The 17,994-nt window shown below is 45.3% G+C and overlaps 1 pseudogene; it reads right to left on the bottom strand.

The window, feature by feature from the left end:
• Window positions 1-9,192: 9,192 nt before the first annotated feature.
• Window positions 9,193-12,174, bottom strand: LOC146831315 (FACT complex subunit SPT16 pseudogene; annotated as a pseudogene).
• Window positions 12,175-17,994: the final 5,820 nt, after the last annotated feature.

The raw sequence follows: 17,994 nt of genomic DNA, 5'->3' as shown, positions 1-17,994 counted from the left end.
ACCCTCTACGCCGGTACAACAGCCAAGCTTCAGAAAAGACTTCAGCGTATCCAGAACGCCTCCGCCCGTCTCATCCTGGACGCCCCCCGACGCAGCCACATCTCGAACCACCTAAGAGACCTGCACTGGCTCCCTGTCAACAAGAGGATCACGTTCAGACTCCTCACCCACGCACACAAATCCCTCCACGACCTGGGCCCAAGGTACCTCAACGACCGCCTGACCTTCTACACGCCCACCCGACAGCTACGATCCGCGTACCTCGCCCTCGCCGTCGTCCCTCGCATCCAGAGAGCCACCGCCGGAGGAAGATCCTTCTCCTACCTGGCGGCTAAGACATGGAACTCCCTGCCCGTCCACCTGCGGCTGACCCAGGACCACCTCGCCTTCAGGAAACAGCTTAAGACCTGGCTGTTCGAGCAGTAGCAGACCCCCTCCCCCAGCGCCTTGAGACCCTTCCGGGTGAGTAGTGCGCGTTATAAATTCCTTGATTGATTGATTGATTGATTCACCGTCTCCTATTCTAATGCTGGAGTGCGGGAAGAGGGGGAAAGCCACCACCAGGGAAGGCTGAGCAACAGCGGAGCAGGTTCTACATGTGGATGGTTCCTAGGAGGTTGTCGTTGCGTAGTTTTCCCCGCCTTTCTCTGGGGCTACCAAACCCACCCGACTCCCGGATCCCCAGAGACGTACACGCACCTGTTGTAGCCACGACCCTCCAGGGCCGTGGCGGGGCGATGCGTCCTCCTGTGGGTTTCGGGTCCCGTGCAGCAGGTCGTCTTCGGGAGCGTCTCTCTCCATGAACGCCGATTCTCCTTCTTTCCTCCCGTCAGGGCTCTTCCTGGTGCGTCTCTCCTTCTCCTGGTCATTGACGACGCCTCTCCCAATGTCACGGCTTGAAAACTTTTCCGGGATTGGTGCGTCCGCCCTCCAGGTGGTGTATCCTGTGTCTGCAGGGAAATCCTGAAAGGGGCAGGTATTCTTCTCTCCTTGGCTGTTCTCGTCCTCTGTTGCTGTGGGGGGAAAGAGGAGACCGCTAGCCAAAAATGTCTTCTCTTTGGCCCTCCCAGAGTCTGGAGTCTGACACACCCCACCCCCAGAGTCTTCCCGATTGGGGAGGAGTGGATGTCGGGATAGGAAGTCAGCGTTCACGTTCTGTGTACCCTTGCGATGGAGGAGCCTAAAAGTGAATGGTTGGAGCGAAAGGAACCACCTCATTACCCGTGGATTATGGCCTTTATTTCAACACATCCACACCAGAGGGGCATGGTCTGTGTAGAGGGTGAATTGATGTCCTTCCAAGTAATACCTCAACTTCTCTATGGCCCATTTAATGGCGAGGCATTCCTTTTCAATAGTGGGGTATGATTCCTCTCGAGGAACGAGCCTCCTGCTGATTAATAATACGGGGCGTTCGAGGCCATCCTTCGCTGTCTGAGACTGGACAGCCCCGATACCAACATCGGAGGCATCTGTTTGGAGTATGAAAGGTTGGTTGTGGTAGGGAGACACAAGTACTGGTCCTTGGGTTATGGAGTCTTTTAATCTTTGGAAAGCTGTTAAGGCTGCGGGTGGTATCTGTGTTTGGAACCGGTTGGGGACTCCCTTTTTTAGGAGGTCCGTTAGGGGGGCAGCTATCTCTGCATAGTGGAGAATAAATCGCCGATAATAGCCTAGGAGTCCCAAAAAGCCCCTGACCTCTTTTTTTGTGGTGGGAAAAGGGACCTGGTGATGGCATTGATCTTTTCTTGTTGTGGTTCGATGCATCCATTCTCTAACAGATACCTAGCCTTGGAAAACCCCATTCTGGATTTACGGGAGTTGATGTGTAACCCGGCCTCTTGCAAGGCAGAGCACACCCGCTGGCAATGTTGTAGGTGTTCTTCCCAGGATGAGCTAAAGATAATGATGTCATCCAAGTAGGCAGAGGAAAACGCCTTGAAGGGTTGTAGTACTTTGTTCATTAGGCGTTGGAAGGTTGCTGTGGCACCGTGGAGCCCAAAAGGCAGTACAGTAAACTCAAAGAGACCATCGGGGCGATGAAGGCAGTTTTCTCTTGGTCACACTGGCGTAGGGGGACCTGCCAATACCCTTTTGTTAAATCTAAAGTGGTTATGTATTGTGCTTCTCCTAATTGTTCAATCAGCTCATCCACCCGAGGTAGGGGATAGGCATCCAATTTGGAAATTGCATTGACTTGGCGAAAATCGATGCAAAATCTGATGCTTCCATCGGGTTTTGGTACCAGAACGATGGGAGAGGCCCAATTACTATGGGACGGCGGTATCACCCCCATTTTTAGCATGTTCTTGATTTTGGCAGAGATAGCCTCTCGTCGTCCGGCGGGTATTCGGTAGGGTCTTATCCGAATGGTTTGATTAGGAGGGGTATCTATGTGGTGTTCGACCAAGGAGGTCCGTCCGGGTAGGTCTGAGAAGAGGGATGCAAAGGGAACTAATGCTTCCAAAAGAGAATCTGTCTGAGGGGTTGACAGGTCCTCACTCACCACTAGAAGGTCTAGAGTGGTTGAGACAGATGATTGAGGAAGGGTTAGATGGTTGCCTGCAGGGGGGGGCCTATCCACTTTTTCAGAAGATTGATATGATAGGTCTGTGTGCGGTGTGGGGTAGCCTGTAGTCGGTAGGTGGCATTCCCTATTGTGTCTACTACTAGATAGGGGCCGGTCCACTTGTTTTTTGCTTTGTCCAAGGCCACGGGTAACAATACCAAGGCCCAATCACCGGGTTGGAGGGTCCTACACTTTTTTCCCTTATCATATTGCTGTTTATGTTGTTTTTGGGCTTTTTCAAGGTTTGTCATGGCCAGGTTCCTCAACTTGCCTCGGCGTTTATTTAGGTCTTGTGTGTAGTCAAGGACTGTACTAGAGGTAGTAGTGTCTTTCTCCCAGGCTTCTTTGGTCATCTCTAAGAGTGTTCTGGGTTGTCTGCCATATAGCATCTCGAAGGAGGAGCAACCCAGACTGCTCTGTACCTGACCCCGAAAAACAAACAGGGCCAAGGGTAGGAGTCTATCCCAGTGTCTCCCTTCTTCTGTTAACATGTTTCTTAATGTCAGTTTTAGGGTCCCATTATATCGCTCGACCAGGCCGTCGGTCTGGGGGTGATAAACCGATGTGCGTAACTGTTGGACATCCAATAGTCTACAAACCTGGGCCATGAGTTTAGAGACAAATGGGGTCCCTTGGTCGGTTAAAATCTGACGTGGGAAACCCAACCGTGAGAAATATTCTAGGAGTTTATTGACGATGATGGCCGTAGTAGGGGATTTCAATGGAAAAGCCTCAGGGAACCGGGTACAGTAATCTAACAGCACCAAGACGTACTGGTAGCCTTTGCTGGATTTGGGAAGAGGTCCGATGAGATCCATACCTACTCGTTCGAACGGTTTTCCTATAATGGGGAGGGGTTGGAGAGGGACACCAGGGAGTTTATAGGAATTCTTTTTCTGACATATCGAACACTCCTGGCAATACCGCTTTATATGTACGTAGATACCAGGCCAGTAGAAATTCCTTAATAGTGTTTGGGTAGTTTTCTGGGCCCCTGTGTGTCCCGCTAGGAGATGGGAGTGTGCAAAAAAACATATTTGTTCTCGGTATTGCTTCGGTACTAGGAGCTGGGGCTCGTCTTCTGCACTCCCGATTCTATATACCAGGCCATTAGTTATCTGGAAGCTGGGATGAGTGGGGTCTTGAGGCAAGCGGGCCTGTTGCCAGGCCTGATACAGGGTGGGATCATTGAGTTGTGCCCAGCGGAAGCTTTTGTCCCCTTCCCATGGCTCTTGGGGAAAAAAGGGCTCTGGGGATTGTTTTGGTCGTTTTAGGCCTGGTAGGAGAGGGGTTTCCAACCTTTGTCCGTAACAGGGAAAGGAATCTGGGATTATCAGTACCCAAGATGAGTTCCTCAGGTAGGGATGGTAGAACCCCAACAGTCACTCGGAGTACTGACCCGTCCGAGCACTGTAGGGGCAATGTTGCAGAGGGATAAGCTTTCACATCCCCATGAACACATCTCATAAACACCTGCTTCCTGTGACACACCTGCCCTGGTTAAACCAAGTCTCCTCTGACCAGACTGTCTGCATCCGGAATCAAGGAGGGCAGTAACGGGTCTGTGATTGACAGAGAGACTTACAGAAAAAAAAGTTCCCATCTCCTCGGTGTACAGCAGAGGACGGGGTACGTAACTGACATCCATCGGTTCCTCCGTTCGTTTCTTTGGGCACAAACGGGAAATGTGGCCCCAGTCCCCACACTCGAAACACTGAGGTCCTCGGTTAATGGGGACCTCATATCTAGGCTTTACTCAGTCAGGTTCTTTGATAGGTCGAAGGGGTTTTCGTGGAACAGGCAAGGGCCTTGTGTGTTTCTCTATCTCCCACGAAGATCCTCTGATCTGCGCCCTAGAGAAGGAAGCAGCCATTTCGACAGCCTGTTCTGGGCTGAGGTTGTTCTGTTGGCAAAGCCAACGCTGAGTGGGATATGGCAACGCCTCGATGAATTGTTCTAAATATATAGCGTTCATGACTTGTTCTTTGGTGTTTACCTCAGGTTTGAGCCACTTATCCGCGGCTATTTTTAGCTTAAAATAAAGAGTTTTCACCGAATCCCCGGGGGACCCCCTTTCCTTTCGAAAGCGTAACCGGTATGTCTCAGCGTCGAGGCCAAGGTGATCCAGAATAATGGCCTTGACTTCTTCGTAGGGGGTGACTCCAGCGGGGTTAGCCACCTGGTAAGCTGCTTGGGCGTCCCCAGTTAAAAGGGGTGCCAAAAAAAACGGATATTTGGCCACTGGCCAACCCGAAGCCCTTGCTGCCCGTTCGAAATTCAACAGGAAGGCGTCGGGGTCCTCGACCGCTACGTATTTTTGGAGTGCCACCGTGGAAACATAAGCCATGGTCCTGTTAGTCTTTTGGCCAGCAGAGGGATGGGCTGCTTACTCCCCAAACCGCAATATGGCCTCCATCTGTCCCTTCATGAGGTATTTGAACATTTCACGGTCCGCCTGCGCAGATGTGAGTTGTCTTTCCACAACCCACTCCAGTTTTTTCTGACCCTCAATCATGTGTTGTATTATGTTCTACATTTCCGGGCTCCCAATGGAGGGTACAGAAACAGGGCAGAAACACCACTTGTCACTAGGAGATAACGGAGGTCCAGACGACTATGAGAGTTGCTAAGCGTATGTGTTTTTATTGGAATGTACAAAGAATAAAGTTAGCCGTTTTTCCGGTGTCTGGGGTCCCTTGATGTTCTTGTCAGGGATCGTCTCTGTCTTTTCCACCAGCACGTCTTTCCTCTCAGCGTTGAGGGAGGGCTCAAAAAAAGGAAAAGGAGCACGTATTATTGCACGCTTTATCTGCAAGCTTCTGGGGAAAGGAGTGAGGGATTCACCGTCTCCTATTCTAATGCTTGAGTGCGGGAAGCGGGGGGAAGCCACCACCAGGGAAAGCGGAGCAACAACGGGGCAGGGTCTACACGTGGACGGTTCCTAGGAGGTTGTCGTTGCGTAGTTTTCCCCGCCTTTCTCTGGGGCTACCAAACCCACCTGACTCCCAGATCCCCGGAGACGTACACGCACCTGTTGTAGCCACGACCCTCCAGGGCCGTGGTGGGGCGATGCGCCCTCCTGTGGGTTTCGGGTCCCGTGCAACCGGTCATCTTCAGGAGTGTCTCTCTCCGTGAACGCCGATTCTCCTCCCGTAGGGGATCTTCCTGGTGCGTCTCTCCTCCTCCTGGTCGTTGACGACGCCTCTCCCAACGTCACGGCTTGAAGAACTCCCCGGGATTGGTGCGTCCGCCCTCCAGGGGGTGTATCCTGTGCCTGCAGGGAAATCCTTAAAGGGCCAGGTATTCTTTTCTCCTTGGCTGTTCTCGTCCTCTGTTGCCGGTAGCTGTGGGGGAAAGAGGAGACCGCTAGCCAGAAATGTCTTCTCTTTGGCCCTCCCAGAGTCTGGAGTCTGACAGTTACCTTGTAAGAGTGTATTTCCTTTAGTGGAGTACACAGTTTTCTTTGTTGCTTGCCTTGTATTAGGAATTTGCTTAGTGAAAAAGCACTGAAAAAAATTGTAAAGGAGGGCGGGTTGCTGCAGGGAGCGAGATTGGCGTCATAGTGTGTTGCACTGTGATTGGTCGGTTTGGTGTAATGTCACCCTGAGACTGGTTGACTACGTCATAATAGTCTCACTGTTATTGGTTGAGATGGCTGGACAGGTGAATTGTGAGAGAAATGTATTTCCTGGAACTTACGAAAGACATTTGTGAATACAAATTTTGAAATGAAATTTTAATGAATTACAGAAGTTGGTGAAAAAAGATGAGATAATAGGTGTTAGAGCAAAGGCACCACCTGAGGGTACGCCTGGATACACGATCATGATGGACAAAGGATTACATCCATGTCTGTGGCTTGAATTTTGGAACAAACTTACAGAGGGAGACAAGAGTTTACAATTTCCTGGCTATGGGAAATTCAACTTTAGAATTATTGAGGAATTAAGGAGGAGAATGTACGAAATGAGATCACCTCCTAGACCTACTGTAATTGAAGCATTACATACATGGGAACATATGGCTCATCAGAGAGAGAGAGGAAAGTATCAAGGGAGATACAGGAGAACTATAGATCACTATGCAGAAGCTAGATGGGATGCACAACAAAAAATGTGGAGAGCAGATATTGCACATGGCACATGATTATATCGAAATCGAAGGAGATGGCAAGGGAAAGAAAAAATGAATTATACAGAGACAGAAAAGATTAACACAGGGAAAGAAGGCAAAGAGAGTGACAGATGACTAACTTATTGATAAATCGTCCACCAATTTACAATCTCAGAGTGAAGGTTTGACAAACACTGGTAGGGATGAGGTTCTGAATGCACCTTTAATACATGGCATACCCAAAGAACATGCACTTGTTACTCCTGTAAAAGGGAGGAAAGACATAACAGCTCCAATGAACCTGATTGATTTGAATGCTCAAGACGCTTTAACTGTTCCTGTTACTACTGGACCTGTTGTACCACTTTACAAGTCTGGGTTACAGGTAAATACTGTTCACAATTTGGCTGTACCTACTGTAATAAATACAGCACAAGGTAATTCATTAGAATTGACAACAAGATAATTACTTCAAACACCTATAGTTCCGACTTGGAGCAATACTGCTACAGATGCTAGAAATGTAGGTTGCGTTCCAAAGCAGACTCAATTTGACCCAACATGTAAAATGTTTCAGAGGGGTCCATCTTTTTATAGCCCCAGACCGATTGGACCTTCTGAAATGACATTACCATGCTTCTGACATGACCATGCAAATGGGAAATGCAGTTCTAGATACATTTGCATTACATATGCAACCTGGAACGAGTGCAAATTTGAGCAATGGCGGATTTAATTTAAATACTCCAAGAGAGCCATCAGGATTTACTCAAGAATTTGAAGAATGGCTTAAAGGATATGGTACTCAGATTAATAATCAGAATGCTGAAGACATTTCAGTTTCAGCTCCAGTCCCGAATTTAGATTCAGTTCCAGTACAAGCCCCAGTTTAGCAGCTCCAGCTTTGATTTCAGTTCCAAGTTCATGTTCAATTCAAAATCCAGTACAGGAAAAAAGAAATCCGATTGATGTGAGCAGGCAAAAAGTGAATTGGGAAGAAATAATTTTGGTAACAATTAGTCCTTCAGGACTGGATGCATACCAAGAGGAGAAACTATTGTTTCTCTGTAAAGACATTACTCGACGAGCAAGATTGACACATGAGAAATTGACTGAATTGGCTCAAAAATATGATAGAGGTATTTAAAAATCAAACGTTTTACAAACGGCATACAGATTACACTGTAGTGATAGATATTGTGAATTTGAGGGTTCCTGGAATGAAATTGCAGATTAAATGACTTATGACATTGATCAAGAAATGGAGTGAGAGAGAGAAATGGGAAGGTAAATGGTAGAAAAAGGAAGAGATGAAAAGAGTTAGGGTGCAGTCATTACCAGATGTCCTCAGTGGAAGTGTAGGGGAAATATAGATGCTCCCTTTCTTTTTTTTTTTAAACATAAAATATTTGTCTTTCTAGGCTTTCCAAAGTTTGTAAATGCTGTTAATCACTGCTAAGATAAAGAAAAAAAACATACATTTAAAGTCCAAGACCTTCTACAACTACAAGAGAAACACCCAGACTACCCACTTTAACGAATAAAAACCCAATAGAGGTTCAAATCCTCAAAACATACTTTCTGCTGGCCATGTCTTGAAGTGGGGCAAAAAGCAGGGTGTGCATATGAAGGTAATGTGAGAGCAGTGAAGGCAAAAAGGAAAGGCTACATATCCTGAAATAAAAGAAAACAAACTCAAAAATTAAGTTATTTATTTTCAAAGAACTTAAAACAATAGGAAAATGTGGACCTGCTGATAAATATCACAAGAAGGGAATATAGTACATATAAAAAACATCTAAATCAACAGAAAACCAAACAAGAACCTGAGTTAGAACTGAGACAGTAACGCAGTGACCCACTCATACACAAACTGAAGGCCTCCAATGATGCAAGATCAATTCCCTCTAGTGTCAACAACAAAATCAGTGAGATACTGGATTTTAAGGTGTATGATAAACCAGGTGGACGAAGGCTCAAGAAGATTTTTATACAAATGTTCAGGCCAGATGAGGCTGAAACATATCCCCTTGGAGCAGTAGAAAGGATGTGCAGTCTTAACCTTTTCCCTCATGATAAAAAAGGTAATATCCTGTACGCAAGGATAGTGCTTCCCTTCCTTCAACTGGTCCTGCCCCCAGTTAAGTGCTCCAGTCCATCCTGGAAAGTTCTTGGCAGGGAATAGCAGCTTAAACTAGGTTCTCCAGGAGCAGCCTCGGTAGTTTAAGAACCATCCCAAAATGAGAGGCTTTTTTGTGGGGGGGCTGGGTGTCAAGACAGGGTAGGATGGCTGTAGTTGTAGTTAAGAAAGATTGGTCCATGAACACATTGTGAGAAGGATGAAAAACGCCACAAAATGAGTTCAGCAAAATGTCTTTCCATTGAAGACGTTTGTTTGGGAAGAGGGTGCAAAGATATTGTGGGGAGTAAGAATGTATAGGCAAAGAAAGAATGAGACTTCTCTACTTCGTTGCTGGTGAGACGATGACATGGCCTGTGCTCTTCCTCTTCTAGCTTTTCTGAGACATTTGGCTCTCTTCTTCCTCATACCTTCTCTCAATATCAGCTCTTCTGGCTTCCTCTTCCAGTTAGTCGTAGTCTTCCCAGTTCTCTTCCTCACTGGCCATGGATTCTCCGCTGTAGATAGTCATCCTCTCCCTCATTTGAGTAATCCTCATCACTATCCTCCTCCTCTTCGTCATCACCATCTTCCTCAGGATTGAATGTCTTGTCTTCCAGCTCAGATTCTGAGCCATCTCCCTCAGCATCACTTCCCTCACCCTCTGGCTCCAGAAAATCCCAGCCACCCACTCAAAGAAACTCTCTGGATCATCGATGATTGTCTTCATGATTTTGGTCCAGTTGAGGGACTGCCCCCTTCGGTGTACTTCAAGTCACAGGAGTTGAGGCATTCCTTGATTGGGTTGAGGGATACCACAGGGACGGCAATGATCATGGTCGCTTTCTTGCTGTAATCTTTGTAGACTATGACCATGTCGGAGTTCTTCAGGTGCAGCTGAACGCGCTCAAAGTGCACAAGTTCTACCTCATTTAATGTCACACCAAAAGGGGGCCATTCTGTTGTGTTAACAAGGGTGCTGCTTGTAGGCTGCAGAAGACATGTACTCCTGTAGGAAGTGCCACTGAACCCCAGTTCTCTGAATGGGATTTCAAATTCGAGGTCCTCTTTAGTCAGCGATTCCACCTTTTCTATGAAGTTCTTAAAAGCCGATTTCAATTTCTGTCTCATCTCACTTTCCATCTGCTCAGCATAGAGGTCATCTCGGTCATGCATGTGTTGGTGTTTTTCCAAATCGGTTGTGATCTCACCCACTTTGGTGTAAAATTGGACATTGGTGTGCTTCTTCTTACCAAACATGATAGTATTCTTGAGGTGGAAGTGAAGTACGATGATCATCTCTCCTTCACAGGGCTGAAAAACAGCATGCTTGATGTTGTTGTATAGGATGTCCACCTTGCCGCCTGCATCCGTTTCTGTGCAGTGTTGGGTTGGATGTACAAGTCCTTCAGCTTGGGGTTACTGCGGTTCATGTTGATTACCGAGTCTTGTTTCACAATACCCTCCTTCTCTTTCTCCTCTGCCTCTCGTGTCTTGTAGCGCTTTTGCACTTCCTTTATGATGCGGAAGGCACTTTGGAGATTTGTGGCATGAACCGCAGTCTCTCCAGGGACTTTTATGTTGGAGGCCCGGTATGCTATTTCTTTGACAAAGGTAGCATCTGGATTTGAGAAGACGTTCCACCCAGCAGCACTGCCAGGACAGAAGAAATTGATGCAGAGGTAGATGTAGTCACCCTCAACAGACATGCTGATATTCTTGATGGTGGAAATATAAAATGGTGTAGAAATGCTAAACACCGGCATGACAACCGTCTCATACTTCTTGTCAATAAAAATATTCATTTCATGGATTTCTGGTTCCTTTCGCATCATTGAGGCATTCCGATAGGAGACGTTTAACTAGCGTGCTTTCTGTATCTGCTGCTCTCCCTTTTGTTCAGTGAGCCTGCGTTTAGCTTCGTCATTCAACTGGTTAGCAAGCACCTTTTGATGAGCTCTTCTCTTATCCTCAGCTGTAATTTCGTTCCTTTTCTTCTCTGCAAGCAGTGCAGCTCCACCACGAGCACCACGGCCCAGCAGCTCTTCCGCCTAATTTTTGTCCTCTTCCTCCTCATGCTTTAAAAAGAGGCCAATGTTTTTCACTTTTTTCTTGACAGTGGTAAGAATTGTTGCTGGTCCTTCCTCGTTGACAAGCACAGTGTCGCAGAGGAATAAAGAGTCGGTATTCTCCTCTGGTTTTTCCCCCTCCTTGTTGGTCAGATCTGACAGACTCAGGTTGATGCTGAAAACCACTCCCTTCTTTAGCTGTAAATTATTCTTGCTGTAAATAACCAAGGGCCCTTTCCGGAACTCAATACCCATAGCAAACCCAAGGTTCTTGGTGATCTTACTCATCAGGTCAGGCTTCTGCTTCTTGGCCACATTCATGACACGACCGTAAACATCTGAGAGCTTGGCACCATGTTTGAATTTCATCCAGATCTCCTCCTGAAGCTGCAATAGGGAACTGTAATTGTCCTGCATTTCCTGTGGAGGGTCTACCATCAGTGTGCACACAAGATTGGCGCAGTAGAACTTAAAACAGATTCCCATGGCTCAGGTTATGGCACCAAAGTGCATGTGGTTTTTGTCACTCACCACACTGAACTTGAGATTGTAGTGGCCGCTACTTTGAATAATATGGGGTAGCAGATTTTCACTGTAGAGGGGCCGGTTCCTTCCAAGTATTTCTGGTCTTCAATAGCCTGCTTCACAGACTCAGCCAGCTTACTGTGACACACTTTCTCATCAGCATCCACAATTGCCATCATTCGCTCCTTGAAGAACTTGTTAAAGAGATTTGAGGTAATGCTGGCGGCCTTCTTCATGAGCACAAGCTCCCCTTCCTCCTTCACAGCAATTGTGTATGCCACCACTGCACTAATATCAACCTTCTCAAAGCCCTCCCTGTTCAGACTGTCATTCCAGCTCTTCAAAAAGTCCCCAGGGAACTTGTCCTTTGCGAACACCCCAATCTTCTTTCCATTTTTGCTGGTGCAGATGGTCTCAACCATTTTGTCAAAGCTGGCCTTGTTGATGTCACTTTGCTTCTCACGGACCAACAATTTGATGGGAGGAGCCTCGTTGGCATTTTTATTGCCCTTGGTGTTGGCGATCTGTTTCAGGAACTCCACCTTCTTGCTGGCCATAAAGATGATCTTGTCTTCACTGAAGACCATAATGGTGTCTGTCAGCTCATAGCCAAAGAGCCACATTTCAGTGCAGTAGATTTGGCATAGACAATATCTTCATCCACTCCAACTGACAACTATGGCATCAATACTCTCATACTAATCTTCACCGTTCTTCCAGTTACTGTAAAGGTACTTCACCCTCCCATAGTAGGCCTCCTTGTCCAGAGTGACTGCCATGCTGCCCGACGGAGGTGCTTGGAGAGTGGCACGAGAAATCACACAAGCCCAGGGACCCACAAAGGCCTACTAAGTGTGCCAAAAAAGTAATCACAGGATCCCCAATAACTCGCGGAAGAAGCACCGAAATACAGATGCTCCAAATGAGAGAAGTACCTGCTGGAGATTATGTCCATGTGCAGTGGACACAACCTGACATTTTGTCATTTTCAAATGATTTCTCAAAAGTGAGAAAACATCCAGTGGAAGGGTATATAGATAGATTGAAAGATTTGTAAAGATTTCAAAGATTTTGTGGATTGATTTGAATACTCTGTTTGACATTGTGGTTATAGGAGATGTGTGGGCTGAATGTAAAGTTACTGTGGATTGGCTTGAGACAGAACAAGAAAGGGCTCCTAGAACAGGAAGAAGAAGGTGAAGAAACACCAGCAGGTAATAAATCACCCGAAGACTAAGTTTCCCCCAAAGAGATTGATTGGGTGCAGATTAACAGAACAACCCAGGAACTAAAGGAGAAAGTAGATGCCTATTATGATAGATTGGTCAGGTTTCTAACAATATAGTGGATTGGATAATATTGCTGATAGATATGGGACATTTTGTTTACAGATTCAAGTTTGGTTTGAAACCTGAGACTTCTACGGTTTAACAGCATTTGCTTTGTTGGCAAAGCAAAGCATTAGATGAGGTTTTGCATCTTTTTGTGGAGACGAGATTGAGATGAAGCAGAAGACGCTCAATGAGAAGTTGATGGTTGCCCAGATAAGAGTGATGCTGAACGGGCAGAATCAGATGGGTTTTGACAACACAACTCCGGTCCACGGAGGATATTATCAAGTTCCGATGATGCAGGATGTAAATGGTTTACCGCAACAGAATTTTCAGTCACAAGGTAGAGGATGTGGTAATCCAGCAGAATCAAGAACTGGTGCTGGTATGTCGCTTTGGAAGAAAATTAATCCATGTCATGCTTGCAGAAAATGTGGGCATTGTGTAAGTCAATTATGAATAATACAGGAAATCAGATGCAGAATGTAGAATATGCACAGTCTCAAGGAAATAACATGGTACAGACTCGGCAGGTACAAAGTCAGAGAATGCAAAATCCTAATGTATCTCAGTCAATGCAAATGGCCCAAGCTCGGATGCCTCAACAGAACGTTCAGGTGCAAAGGTACAATGTCAACGAGAATCAGCAGTCAAACAGAAATTCTTTCCAGAACCAGAACGTAGCATAACAGTATTTGATTCAGTTAAAGGGTCAAAATTCTCTAACTGAGTCAAATACTGTTGTGCTACATTTTGGTTCTAGAAAGAAGGGGAGTAGGCCGGTGTTCTTGGTGCAGCCTTAGAGGTAGACCAGAGTGATCGCTATGTGAATGGAGAAGTAGATGGGAATCATATCTCGTTCCTGGTCGACACTGGTGCTACCCGCTCTACAAAGGTTCCCAACCTACCCCTCTTGGGAAAGTATCCAAGTTGTAGGAGTTATGAACATAAAGGTGTCCACCCCAATTTCAGAACCTGATGCAGTTAAAATAGGGTCCTTTAAAGATCAACATCGATTTGTGGTGTATGATACAAGTCTAGTGAACCTGCTTTGATGTGACTTACTGTGCAAGTTAAATTGTTCCATCTACTGGCCACCAAGAGGTATTAATTGCCACACAAATTATGAGGACGTTGTTTTTAAACTTGCCCAACAAAAATCTGATGTAGGAATGTATCCTCTCCTGACAAGTGAGGGTTTGCCTATTGAATTGAGAGACACCATGTTACCTAAAGTCTGGGACTTTACTGGTAAAGATATCAGACTAATCAGAGGTGTTGAACCCTGTCCGAAACACTGTTAAACCAAATCCAGAATTTCCAAGTACAATTTGACTCCAGATACTATTGCCAGAATTACTCCTGTGATCGACTCAATAATTGAGCAAGGGATTTTAAAGGAGATAATGGGAAGTCCATGAAACTCTCCAATTTTGATTTTACAAAAGCTGAATGGCAAGTATCATATTGTACAGGATTTACACAGGGTACACTCAATTGTTGTTCCGTGTTGTCCAGCTGTGATACGGTTTCAAATTCCATGCAAAGCAAATGTTTTTTTGTTATCGATTTGTCAGGCCTTTTTCTCAATTCCATTGCTTGAGACTAGCCAATACCTTTTTGTTTTCTATTTCAGCAGCCGTGTTTATGCATGCTGCAGAGCCCCACAATAGTATATGGAGAGCCCCTCAGTTTTCAACCAGATACTTAAAAAGAATCTTGAGTCTCTGGATAACAAATCACTCAATGTTAGTGAAGTACATTTGACAACCTACTGGTGGAGTCAAATACAAGAGAAGCTTGCAGAGTTGATACTATAGCACTACTAAATGACTCTGCAAAAAATGGACACAAAGTATCCCAGACTGCAAAACAGAAGTCCTGTACTTGGGACATCACATTGAGAAAGAAACAAGGAAAGTGTCACAGAAAAGAATCTCAGTTATTCTTAACATGAATCCTCCTGTGGTAAATAATTTAATTACCGGGACTTAATTTGCTGCGGAAAATCTATAATAATAGCTCAGTAAAATAAGAGGCAGAATCCGTGGTATTAGAGGTTCGGAACGGGCTTTATTCCAAAATCGATTCGAATCGAGGACTCCATATTCCATCACCACGAAGGTTCAGGAAGTGAAGGACCAACTTTATTGACAGGTAATCATTTTTATACAATAGGCATTACAGTGAAACAAATGCAGGAGGCGTAACAGTTGATAGTAAAGATAAGAACATACATGCGTCACTAAAGTAGGTGTAACTGGGCGTAGCTTAAAGAACGTCATTGGATATGACGTCATAAATGGGTGGTTCCACGGAAGAATTTCGCAATGTCAGCAGAAATACTTGGCAGAGATGCGCGCGCAGCAGTATGACGTGTGATTGACGTATAACTAGGGGATGAAGGGAACTTGACATTTAGCTCTACATGTGGAGACAGAAGTCTGGGGTTATGTCAACCTAATCCCAAATCATATCTAATATCCTATGTTTAAAGAACTGTGTTATCCAAAAAGAAAGGTCTTCTTAGGATAGAATCTTATTCTATACTGACTATACTGTCCGTTAGTGCGTGTACAAGCGTCTAAGTGTCTACACTAGATGCGAGGGCAGAAATCTTCCATAGTAACAGGGCTATGAATTACTTGCGTAAAGACAGAGAAGCCGGGCCTTTTGCTCGGTAGCTGAAAGAATGTTTACTTAAACTACTAGACAGGAATGCATTGGATAGGGAGCGGAGCAAAGCAGATAATCTTGAAGGTGAAATACAGTTTTTGGCAGGCAACAGGCTGGAGTCAGGCATCGTTAGCCGCGCAGGGAGTAGGACAAAGTTCATGGGTACAGATGCGAGCTCAGACTGGAGCTTTCAGAGGCAGAAGGCAGAAAAGACTTGATGGCAGAATCAGGGCCTACTCGTCTGAACTGTAAAATGGGATAAGTGAACCATATAAAGCCGGTGGCCTTTCATACTTCGAAATAGAATATCCGGCCCATTCATGGCGGATCTGAAAGAGGACATGTTGACGGTGGACGCACATGTGTTTGCGTCTTCATAACTGGAACTGGAGGGAACATACATGTACTTGTGATTTATACATGAAACCGTTGGGGTCCAAGATAGGGGACATAACTGATCATAAAAATCCATATTTCCACATTCCCTCCTTGTCCCCTACTTGCCTTAAGAGATATCAATCTTCATCAATCCGTTGATTTGTTCATATAACATCATTTGTTCTTCTTTCTTCTTCCGGAATCTTGAATGAAAACTTGGATGTGGGATACACGAGGTGGCACACAGACCACAAATCGCTGGTCCACATTGTAGGCATAAACAGCAACTGAATAGTATGAGAAAGCCAATACCTAGGAAGGATAGGACCCTCCATCCAAAGGTAGATAATACACTCCAAAACCAACTGGACCAAGTCCAGGTGCCTGGATTCTGGTGTATCTGGCTTACAATCTTATGAAGGCGAGTTATGGCTTTATATACAGATGGCGAATTTTCTGGTATGAAAATGCAACAGCTTGATCCGATGACCCTACAAGCTCCGCCCCTATCGGCCAGGATGACGTCAAGGACAAGACGATTTTGAAGCACAACAATCCGCATAGCAGACTGCTCTTCTGTTAAATTGCCTAAGGCGGAAATAGTTTCGTTCACTGCTGCTTCAAGGGTTCTGGTTAATCTACGTATCAGCTTACTATTGGTAACTGTACCTATATAGGGAAAGAGACCTTTATTGAAATCTGTGTATTTTTCCCATGCTGTCTCAGTGTAATCGACTATTGGGAGATCTCTCCGTTCTCTATTGTGTACTAAATGAGTATTTCTATGATAATCAGGAGGAGCTAGAAAAACAGGTGGCAAAAGGAATCCAATGTAGCAGGTACCATCCCAATCCAGAGGCAAACGTATATATGCAGTCTGACCACATACAAAGTAGGAATGGCGAGAAGCTCTAAATGTAGACTTGCCTTGATCACTGAATTATATTACAGTGGTGCATTTACTGTGGCCCATGTGTATAGAGCCATTCTTTCTTATGCATAATTCACCTTTAACTGGAAGTACTGACATAGCGGGCAAAATTGGTGCAGCTTCGGATTCAACATTCAGGATCATGAGATTAAGCGTGAAATTACCTAATCCATATACTTCATTCTCTAGATCAGTTCCTATTCTTTTGGGAAGTCCCTTCTTGTCAGGGTAGCAGACTTTAAGCAAGACTAAGTTCAGGTTTCCCCAAACCCAGTTGTCTTGATAAACTGCGGAATCCGAATCTAGGGAATTAATTAAACTAAACCATGCTCCACAGGAGCCATTGTGTGTGAACGGATATGGAAAGAGAGGCAGAATTCCTTGATAGTTCTGATAGGGAGGGAGTCGGCCACATATCCAACAATTTGTAGCATTGCTAACCTGATGGGAATGATGTAACATACTAATAAAAGTGTTGTTGCGCAGCGCAAATCTATATGACAACTCATGCGGGGGAAATTCACTAAAAGAATGTTCAGCAGTAACATTATGAACATGTTTAGAAATAGGATAATATATGTGCAACAATATACTTGCAGCTATTATTAAAAGACATAAGAAAAACAAAATTAATAACGTCACTGTACAATGACTACGCAGTGATTTACAGTACGCATGTTTTTTCAACTGGGTTTGATTATCTCCTTCTCTATTCCGGTCCAGAGGATACATGTCAGAGACAAATTCAACCGATTCACCTTGGAGAGGACTTAAACAATCAAATTGTCTGACTTGTTGGACCGTAGTTTTAGTCTATATTGTTCTGAGTTATTTTGTTCAACCAAAGGAAGCTTTGAGTCTGTCTTTGAGGAAATACAGGGTTTAGTCTCTATATCGGATGGTAGTCCATGAAATTTCTTGATATGACTTGAATGTATCCAGCCTTTTCGACCTTCGATCTTCACGGCTGTCCTCGTTGTTAACAATACGAGCTGAGGCGATCTCCACCTAGGATCCAGCTGGGACTTCCGGTCAAAGTTCCTCACTAACACCAGATCCCCTGGAATTACGTCATGGGGTTTCACCTCGGTGTTGTCGGGAAAGGCTGCAGCTACCTGTGAACGACAAGATTGTAGTGCAGACATCAAGGAAGCCAAGTAATCTGTCAGCATGTTACAGTCAATGTCAGTTATTTTACGAGGTATAGGCGTCCCCCACATATTTGGTGGTCTACCGAAGATCACCTCATAAGGGGATAGCCCTGTTCGAGAGTGTGCTACCAT

This window comes from Triturus cristatus, chromosome 5_1, assembly GCF_964204655.1.
Source record: "Triturus cristatus chromosome 5_1, aTriCri1.1, whole genome shotgun sequence".
NCBI classification, from domain to species: Eukaryota; Metazoa; Chordata; class Amphibia; order Caudata; family Salamandridae; genus Triturus; species Triturus cristatus.
Note: the sequence above shows the minus strand (reverse complement) of the source record. Positions and strands in the feature narration are given on the sequence as shown.